We start from the raw sequence: 10,794 nt of genomic DNA, 5'->3' as shown, positions 1-10,794 counted from the left end.
ATGGTCTTTTAAGGATAACTAATCTAATGTAAATTTTATAGGAATTTTATGTTATACATTTATATTTTCTAATGAAAAGAAACTAATCTGTAACCTTCAGTTCAGAATCCAACAGATGTTCTATATTGAGAACTGTTGCTCTAAGTGATTTTCTTTTCTGTATTGATATGTACAAAGGATTTTAACAGGTAGCTAAATGGTGTTTGAAAAGCATAGTTCATTCTGACAAATAAACTAATTGAAGGATTTAATTAGTTTAGACAAAAATATTTTACTTCCAAGATGTTTAAACGGTTCAAAACATCTTATTAAAGAATTTATCTTTTGCCAGAAACCATAATAAAAATAATAAAAAGCTAATAAAACCCCAATATTGCATTAATATATGTGATTGTTCTTTCTGTAAGTGAATCTTGTTGAAATTTTGTTTCTTAAACCAAAATTAAATACTGTACATGTTTGCTAAAATATGCCCTCTTCTACGTATTCTGCAGAAATTAATCTCAGACAAATTTGCATATTCAAATTATTTTATGGGCTAACTCACACGTATAAGGAAGATGGAAGATAGTTAAGATCCTTTATTTCAATAGGTTTTAAAGTGTTGATTATGAAAATTTTGATTTTCAATCTTTCCTAAGACTGTTTAGAGCTGCATCTCCTGTCCTAAAGATGTCAACTCGCACTTAGAGATTCTAGAAAGCCCAGTAGCAAGATAGACTCCTTCACCTTCTCCTCTACCATTCTCACTTCCAGAAAACCAGCCTCTCCTAAGTCTTGAAGAGTAGACAAATCCAATATGTTAAAAAACAATCTTTTAAAATACATACTCTGTAAAACACAGCTGACTTTGTAAGCTATTAACATTTTTAATATTATTTCCTTAATTTCAATATCACTTCTCAGCCCATTTTCTACTTCAGAATGTTTATGTCCGTGTAAATAAGACAAAACTGCATGAACTCTTAACTGGCTGCAGGAAATGGCAGACAGTTTATGGAAAGATCAGATAACAGAAAGAATGGCCTAGGAGTTGGAGGGAACCAAGTTAAGCGCCTGCAGGTTAGCGAAGTCAGGAACCTAATTAATCAGTGTGACAAGAAATGCAGAGCCGGTTGTTGAGTCAATGGCTGAACTAGAAAGTTACGGAAACGCTCACAGAAGACATGTCCTGAGTCCTGCTCTTAACTGTAACTAATTTTGGATTAGCAAAATTTATGTGCTGAATGAATGCTTTATTTTTTTTTTTCCAACTCGACATGCCCGCCTAGACTTCAAACTTTATTAGCAGTGAAGAGAAAATCAGCTGGGTTACATAAAACATTTTCAGGCAGATTAACAAATTACTTACCCCTTGTTCAACGTCTGTCCTGACCGAAGGGCTAAGAAAGTTAGAATCAGGCCTCGTGTGGAGAAAGCAAGGCCACCCCCTCCTCTATTTTGTGCAGATTTTCCACTCCTAGTCAAATGGTGGTGCTAGTTCTTTAGTTTTGAGTTGCTGCATTTCCTAATTTCATGGTCATAACAGCCTCCTGTCTCCTGCCTCAGAACGGATTTCACCAAAACTGAAAATGCAGTCTCCATGCTCAGAAGCTCCTTAACGGGTTCGGAAGGTTAGTCTTCCTTTCTCTTGCCCATTCTGAACCATAAGAAAACAGTCTTTGAGTGACATTCTTCTCCTCAAGTAGGTACTCCTATTTCTTTTTCTCAACGTAAGTTTTTCCTTTTTGCTCTATGTGCTACTATTTACCAGCATGATGTAACTTCAGAGCTTCCCTCTCATGTTAAAAGATGTTCATTTTTCTCTTAATGCTCCAGGGATATTTTGCAAAGTTGCTGGCAAGCACTTATGGCGACGTTAAAATGTTGAATCTAAACTTGGTGCAAAGTGGAAACTCACTTTTGGAATAATATTCAGCTGAGTCAGAGGGCAACACAACCACCCTTTTCTCGGCACAGCACTGACAGGCTGTCTGCCTGCCTCAGATAACGTATGCTTGTTGGATCCAGCCCTCGCTAGGAGGTACTGTATTGTCGAAATGTGTTGGAATGTTAGAAGTTATTAATTGGACGGTTCACAGGCTAGTATGAACGTACTACCTGTTTGCTTAATCTTTGGTGGCGTAACTTATGTTGAGTTTGAACGAGGTAGTCTGAACAAGCCAGTATTTGTTTCCCGAAGGCAGTCCGGTTTTCTGAAAAGCTATGCAGTCTAGTAATACAAAAGTGAGACAGACGGTCTTTAAATTGCCCTGTGATTTTAGTTAGACAAGTTCTTTTTGAGTCCTGCGGCCTCAGTTTGCTCTCATGTGAAAAAAACTAGCGGTCAGTTTTCTGCAGCCGGACGGTGTGTACGTTAGTGCCCACCTCCCCCCCCCCCATATGTGGCACTGTGCTACTTGAATAATGATGTGGCAGTCACAAAAGACAGGGCAGGATACTTTCACTTTGGTTAGAGGAATGCCACACGTTTCAGGAAATGTGTGTTGAGTTGTAAGTTTCATGCTCTGTCAAGAGGGTAACCAGCTTTTGTTCTCTCGGACATGCTCGTCGAAGCCAATGTGACTTTTTTTTTTTTTTAATCAGGGTTGGGCTTTATCAGGACTTGGGATCATCCCACTGATTCCTGTCCAAATTTCTGTTGGCTCTATGGGCCAGATCTAATAGGCTTGCAGAGCAACTCCTCACACACGAGGTTGCTGGGGGAGTCATCTGGTTTTGAATGTGATATATATAAATGTTATATATGATATATGTTAATGTTGAGAGTGAAATTATGACTATGAGATAGACGTGTTTGCATTTGATCTTAAAAAGCTCTGAGAGCCAAAAGAAATGAAATTGGATGGGAACTTCTGAGACCAAGGGTTCAGAGCCCATTTCTGCTCTATATAATTCCTTCCTAATTTCTCAAAAGCAAATGTTTGCTCCCATTTTGTGACTAGCTTATGAAGACTGCCCGCTAGGCTTTGACATGTGTGGCTATAATTTTGATTATAAATAGAAGGGTCATATTTACCACCAGGGTATTTTTCTTAGACCCTTGCAAGTATTTGTTTTGTTTTATTGCTCTTGACACTCAAGGAAAGGGATAAATCTCATGCGTCTTGAACTTGCTGCAAGAATAGTAAAAAAAAAATGATCTTTCATTTAGATTAACTCTGACTTTTCATTCAGTTTAGGATTTAGAGCTGGCTACCTCCACCTGGCCCCCAACACTGGCTTTAAACCTCTATACAATATAAATATTCATACTGGGTATCTGCTAAACATTTTTGCATAGTTATCTGTGGGTTCTTGGAGTGTTTGTCTATATTTGTCCAGCCCGGTTGGTCAGAGCAACCTCTCGGGCTGAGGGCCGGGTGGTTGGGCTTCAGTTTGCTTTGAACAGTGAACAGTTCTGTTCCATGGTAGCAGATTGGCTACAAAGAAAAGTAGCCAAGAATGAGAGTGACCAGCTCTGAGTAGACCAGCCACATCGTGAAACAGTCATAGCATATATTTATTGATGTCGGTTGAGATGTGGTCCTGCCCACCCAACCTCATCAGGGCTGTTCTCCGTAATTAATCCCCTGTGAAGCTCCCTACAGCAGGTGTAATAAAGTGCTGTTTTTAAAGGCAGGTCCTTTACATGTGGCTTTTGGTGATGGTGATGATGATGACGGTGAGTTTGCCTTCTGGGTGGCATCTCAGTAGACTTCCTCTGGATCATTCCCACTGGACAACAGCAAAATCTTGCACATCAATGACTTTTATGGCTCTTTCTAAGAAGCATAATTTTTCTCTCTGAAAGCATGTGACTCTTTTTGAGGATGAAGAGGCTTGCACTGGCTATTCATCCATAAAAATATTTTGCTAGAAAGCTTATACTTCTGCTTAGGTCTTCCATAGCAGTAACTCTTTGGTGAGGATGCAGACATTAATTCAATTCAAATCTCCAGGAGATGTCAGAGTCCAAGCCATAGTGTGCTCTGCCCGCTGCCCCTGCCCCCAACCTATAGGGTTCATTCCTGGTCTCAAATGCCTCACCTGTGAAGTCAGGAAAATAAGGGTAGCTACTGGATATAATTGTATGGAATAAGTGAGGTGAAGCCACTCAGTAAACCGCTTGTATTTTTCAGGTGTTAGAAACTCAATATGACAAAGTCATTTAAAAAATTATTCATTTATCTGAGAGAGAGAGAGAATGAGAGAGAGCATGAGAGTGCACATGCAGGAAGTGGGGGAGGGGCCGAGGGAGAGGGAGAGAAGCAGACTCCCCGCGGAGCACAGAGCCTGACAAGGGTCTCCACCTCACAACCCTGGGATCAGGACCTGAGCTGAAATCAAGAGTGGGAAGCCTAACTGACTGAGCCACCCTGGTGCCCCAACAAAGTCATTTTTATTGCAAGCATAGTACCCTGCCTGGTAATAAGTGTTGGTGGAATGAATGACCAAACTCATGGTCAGCACCATAGCTGCTAGGAATTTGTGTCCATCTGGTTGTAACTGGGAACTTGATCTGAAAAAAAAAAGGGGCAATAAATCCAGCCAGCTGGGTGTACCACCTGTAGAAATGCCACTGCTTTCGTGATGAGCACAAGGTATTGGAAGAGAAGCGCAGACACTTCCAACATCCCTCCCTCCATTCTTCCTTCCTTGCCTTTGTGTCTGTAAGGATGGCCACATCCCTCTGTGAGAAGAGGAGCAACGAAATGGGTAAATTCTTGCTGAGATAAGTATGTAAAAACTTGTTACAAATGCTTCACATTTGTTTTGATATCAAAAGAAGCATTTTTCTTGCTTGTTGGACTAGGCCTGAGTCTGTTCACATGTAGAGTTGTATGCTAACTCTTGTTTTGTTTTTTTAAAGATTTTATTTATTTACTTGAGAGAGAAAGAGAGAAAGCATGAGCAGCGGGAGAGGCAGAAATAGAGAATCTCAAGCACACTCTGTGCTGAGCATGGGGCCCCACTCGGGCCTGATGCAGGACTCAACGCAGGACTCGATCCCATGACTCATGAGGTCATGACCTGAGCCAAAACCAAGAGTTGGACACTCAACCCACTGAGCTGCCCAGGTGCCCCATGTATGCTAACTTCTAATTCAATGTAATGCCCAAGACTTGGGTTGGTCTCTTGCTCAGCAGCTCCGTAACAACTAACTTAGTGCCCATGGGGTCGTAATAATAGCAATTATATTAGCACCTGAGGTTTAGGGAGCTCTTAACTTTGTGTAATATTTTTTATAGGGATTATCGCATTTAATCCTTACAACAATGCCAGATGATAAACAATATTATGATTCCAAGTTTATAAACGAGGAAATGCAGGCTTTGCCAAGTTAGGTATTGTGTCCAACGTTAGACAGCTTTATAAGTGACAGTCCTAAGACTTGAAGATAAGCTTTTGAAAAACCCATGCTCTCAGCCATTACTTGATACAATGTTATTTTCTAGAGTTTTTGGTCCATGGGCCCCTTGCCTTGGAGAAGCGAGGTGAGCATCTGGGGCTGGCAAGAGATAATAGTACGCCTCCTCCATGCTGCAGTATCTTCGTCTGTAAAAGGAGAATAATGAATCTGACTTATGGAAGTTTTATGGCTATCGATGAGGTTTGATTAAGTAATGCTTTGTAAAAAGTTCAGTTTTGTAAAATATGTTTTTAAATGGAACATATAAATTCTTAGTTACATGTAAAATCTTGTCACTAAGTGAATGAGAGTAGCTCTGGTGGGGTGCTATGAAATGCTATGAGAGACAGGTCACATATGTCCTACGGAACTGAGGGTGTGCACAGCGGTGGAAGTATGGATGGCCAAGCTGGTGAATATGGCAGGCGGGATGCGTGGGGTTTTGGAGGGGGGGGTGACTTCAAGAGCCAGCACCTTACTTCTCTGAGTAATCCTCCTCTTGGGACTTCCCTGGAGTCTTCCCGGTGCTCTCTGACTTCTCTGAGTAGACAAGTGGCTGGAAGCTGTCCTAACCTTTCTATTCTAAAAGCCACAGGGATTTGTACTGGTCTGGAGCTCCATTTTCCTAACCCCAGCCTTCACGAGCTTAATCTGACTTCCCTCTCCTGTTTACCACTGTCTCTTACTCTCAGTTCTTTGGGGTTTCCCACTAAGAATGGATACAAATGAGGCACAGCCCCTTTCTTGCTGCCTGGAAGACAATACTCAGGCCCTTTGTGGGTTACTGCCGATCACAAGGGGGAAGAGACAGGCCATACCAAAATGACAATTCTGGGGAAGGTGAAAAGTGTAGCGTTCCTTCCCTTTGCTGGGATAGTATGTTACCACTGGGTCTTTGGCATCTCTTTTTCCTCAGATCTCATCAAACTGTTCTCTTATCACATGGCCAGCAGCTAGCTGACCCCTCTAAACCTACCTCTTCCCCTAGGATGGTTCAGAGGAAGCCCACAAAACCCTTTCACAAGTAGGCAATCTGCATTTCTGAGATGTTTCTTCCCTCTGAAGTCCCTAGAAATGATCTCATTGGAGTATTTCCTTTCAGAATTTTGATAAAGACACCAGGAAATCCAAAGAAAATTTGAGTTTATCTCACAGAAAACATTAGTCTTTTGTACTCTCATTTTTATTTACTATAGCTAATCATTTGTTAAGATTCATTTTCTTAAAACCATGTACAGAAAGGTATTTAATAAAGTTAATCACATTACATGTAATAATCTCTTTAAATATATTTCCCTTTAAAACTATGTGACAATACAGATATACATTTATTTTTGATCTGGATTTTTGAAAATCCTACTTGCGTCGAGTTTACACGAATAGATATTTAGAGATTAGGGTTACTCAGAATCCAGTATAGTTTAACGTGACACAGTCTGTAAAATTCTTTTCCTGTTTTATTTAAGGAAGAGTTAATATTTTAGTGCCCTGTTGCAGTTTACTAAGGTCTGTCCCAGAGTTTCTGCTCCTACACAAACCCAAAGTGCCTCAAGGGCAAACATGGGGTTTTTATTCAGACTTGCACTCCTGTGGCTCGGAAAATGTTGGGATCTACCAGGGGCTTGGGACACAACTGTTGTGTGTAGTGAAGCCTGACAGGTTCTTTGACATTAACTATCAGTTACGGTCAGTAACACATAATACAACATAGGACTATTACATCGTAAGTGTAAGGTGCGCTATAGACCATAATGTTCCAGAATGTAAGGCAGTAGAGTAGAACGTGCCGAGTGCTTTGAGAGTGATAAGCACCGAGGTGTGAAAGCACAAAGAAGGGAAATTATTTCTGGTTGAGGTGGGTGGGGGCGGGCAGTGACAGGGAGCAGGGGTGGTGAAGGATGGCTTCATATAGGAAGTCTCATGTAGACATCTGCCCAGGAGCTTACAGGATGGGTACTGTTTACGCAGAAAGATGTAAGGAAAGGCAAGAGCATAAGCAAAGGCATGAGGAGAAGGTTTTGGGGAATCATTCAGCAGCTTGTAGGAACACAGGTGAGAAGTATGCCGGGAGGTGGTGTGAGGTGATCTAGGAATGGAGATGTAAATGCCACATCTTTGGACTTGGTAGTGCAGTTATTAAAGATTTTCGGGTAAGGCTGGAATGAGATACAAACTTAAGCTTAGGGAAATATTATGTAGGTAGATGTTTTCAGACAAAGAGTGCGTACATCAGTTTGGAGGTGATTGGAATACCTCAAGAGAGGAGTAATACAGTTTAAACAATCTTTTTGGATGTGTTTTCTGAAATCATGATTGCTTACGGTTGTAAGGAAGATTTTGTTCCAAAAGTGACTAGTGGAGAAAGAAGGTTGGGGGTTAAAATATATTACTCTGCCACCGATATGCTGAGTGACCTTAGTAAACAACTTGCAAGCTCAGTGCTCTGTTTTCCCAACTGTAAAATGGGTATGATAACTACCAAACTCCTATCAAAGATCCTATTGGTGATACAATGAAGGTTAAGTGATAGAACTTTGAAAAGTAACACACTTCATATATGTGTAAAATGCTATTAACTTGGAATACTTTTATAGCAAAATTATTTTATTTGGACAAGATATAGATTTAGAAGAAAATTGTTCATATTTCTATTAGACTTGATTAAAATTATTATAATTTGTTTCTAGGTATTATTTTGGTACTTTATATTGGGTACTGAACAAATCTTTTTTTTTAATGTATTTATTTGACAGAGAGAGACACAGTGAGAGAGAGAACAAAAGCAGGGGGAGTGGGGAGAGGGAGAAGCAGGCTTCCCGCTGAGCAGGGAGCCCGGTGTGGGGCTCGATCCCAGGACCCTGGGACCACGACCCGAGCTGAAGGCAGACACTTAAAGACTGAGCCACCCAGGCGCCCTGAACGATTCTTTTTTAAAAAGTTTATTGTGGTAAGAACTGTTAACATAGGATCTATCCTCTTAACTAATTTTAAGTGTACAATGCATTAGTGTTGACTCTAGGTCGAATGTTGTACAGCAGATCTCTAGAGCTTACTCATCTTACTTAACTGAAACTTTACATCTATTGTTTAATAACCCCCCTCCCCCCTACCCTTGGTAACCACCATGTCAGTCTTTGATTTTAGGCATTTGACTATTTTAGACACTTTGTAGAAGTGGAATCATGCAATACTTGCTTTTGTGTGTCTGGCTTATTCCACTTAGCGTGATAGTCCTTAAGGTACATACGTGTTGCCTGCTGCAGAATGTCCTTTTTTAAGGCTACCTGGTATTCCATTGTGTGTATATACCACGTTTTCTTGATCAGCTCATCTGTTGGTAGACATTGAGGTTGTTTTCACATTAAACAGACTATTTTGAATGGGGTTGCAAGGAACATGGGAGTGCTAATAGCTCTTCCATATCCTGATTTTAGTTCTTTTGGATATATATCCAGAGGTGGGACTGCTGGATCATCTGGTAGTTCTATTTATTATTATTATTATTATTATTATCTTTTTTTTTTTTTTTTAGAGAGAGAGAAAGAGATAGAGCCCGGGGGGGGGGCAGGGAGGGGCAGAGGGATAGGGAGAGAGAGAATCTTAAGCAGGCTCCATGCTCAGTGCGGAGCCCGACTCCGGGCTCCATCTCACAATCCTGAGATCATGACCTGAGCTGAAAACAAGAGTTGGTTGCTTAACTAACTGAGCCACCCAGGCACCTCCTAATAGTTCTATTTTTAATTTTTTGAAGAACCTCCATAGTGGTTACAGCATTTTGCATTCTCACAGTGTGCAAGGATTCAAATTTCTTCACATCCTCACCAATACTTGTCTTTTGTTTTTTTGGTGACAGCCATCCTGACAGATATGAGGTGATATCCCACTGTGGTTTTGATTTGCATTTCTCTAATGATTAGTGATGATGAGCACTTTTTTTATATACCAGATGGCCATTTGTATGCCTTCTTTGGAAAAATATTGAGTCCGTAGCACATTTTTAATCAGGTTATTAGTTTTTATGTTATTGAGTTGTAGAGTTCCTTATGTGTTTTGGACATTAACCCCTTATTACATAGATAGTATGCAAATATTTTCTCCCACCCTGTAGGTTATCTGGTTGTCTTTTCATTCTGTTGATTGTTTTTTCCTGTGCAGATGCTTTTCAGTTTAGTGTAGTCTTGCTTATGTTTTTAATTTTTATTTTTTGTTGTTGCTATTGCCTGTGCCTTTGCTCATATACATGAAATCATTGCCAAGTCCAATGTCATGAAGCTTGTCTTCTATTTTTTCTTCTAGGAATTTTATAGTTTCAGGTCTTACCTTTAAGTCTTTGATCCATTTGGAATTGTTTTTGGTGTGTGGTGTAAGATGACATCAAATTTTGCTCTTTTACATGGAGCCATCTAGTTTTCTCAACACCATTTGTTGAAGGGATTATTCTTTTCCCACTGTGTATTCTCGACACCACCGTTGAAGCTCAATTGACTGTATACGTGTGGACTTATTTAGGGCTCTCTACTCTGTTCCATTGTTCTATACATCTGTCTAGGCCAATACCTTACTGTTTTGATTACTGTAGCTTCATAGTAAATTTTGAAATCAGGAAGTGTGATGCTACCAGCTTTGTTTGAACAGCCTTTCAATTCTGAGACCCCATTTCCTCACCAATTAAATGAAGGCATTGGATGTGGGGAGCTGTATGGTCCTCGTGCACAGACCATTTTATGATTCTATGTTTCTTGCTTTCAGCAATCTCCATTTAGAATGAGTTGAGATTCTATCATAAGAACAGTCAAACCCACAGGCATCTATGCTGAAAATAAAATAAAGACATGTCATCATTCCATTGATTTAGGACTTGAGTTGGAGAAGAAGACAGTGATGTCTCTTGTGGCTGCCTAAATTGCTTTCTGCTCATGGGAATGGGGGAGCTGAATCCAGTGCTTTGAGGCTAGAGGGAAGGGAGCAGATTGTGTTTTCTATTTTCCTCCTTTTTCTTTTCTTCTGGGGGGAATAAAAGGCAAGGACATCAATTAAAAAAAAAAAAGCAGACTCACTGGGGTGTGGGGTGGGGGGAAAGTCCAAGCACACTAGGTAATTTAATTTGTTACAATAAATCTCAAGTGATGATACTACACTTCTGAGAATGTTCCATGGTGGGCAATGCCTGGGCTTTGTATTTCAAGCCCAGAAATACAGGGAGAAGATGATATCATAATATTCAGCGTGAAGAACATTGTTCATACTGGTTTGTTATTTATACCTCCATGTCATGGAGGCTTCACAAACCAAGCAAAGAGGTACTTCAAATCTACTTTGTGAAGGAAAAGACTCATAGAAAAATGTTTTCTAGGAAAGGAAAAAGTAGAAAGCAAAGGTTTCCTGCTTATGGCATTCATGTT

General features: G+C 40.2%; 1 protein-coding gene across 2 annotated transcripts in view; it reads left to right on the top strand.

Moving 5' to 3' along the window:
- Positions 1 to 1,570: 1,570 nt before the first annotated feature.
- ESR1 (estrogen receptor 1) overlaps positions 1,571 to 10,794 on the top strand; it is a 379,111-nt gene continuing 369,887 nt past the window's right edge. The window contains exon 1 of one of the 2 annotated variants that reach the window (XM_028103407.2): positions 1,571 to 1,613. The gene's annotated coding sequence lies outside the window, so the exon portion shown is untranslated. Of the gene's footprint in view, positions 1,614 to 1,794; positions 2,024 to 10,794 lie in introns of those variants that run through there. The other variant, XM_088023837.1, reaches the window with a different exon arrangement.

The sequence above is a fragment of the Eumetopias jubatus genome, unplaced genomic scaffold, assembly GCF_037043125.1.
Source record: "Eumetopias jubatus isolate StellerSeaLion01/CBP00866 unplaced genomic scaffold, mEumJub1_p1.0 scaffold_6, whole genome shotgun sequence".
NCBI classification, from domain to species: Eukaryota; Metazoa; Chordata; class Mammalia; order Carnivora; family Otariidae; genus Eumetopias; species Eumetopias jubatus.
The sequence above is the reverse complement of the archived record's forward strand: the minus strand, read 5'-3'. Positions and strand labels throughout refer to the sequence as shown.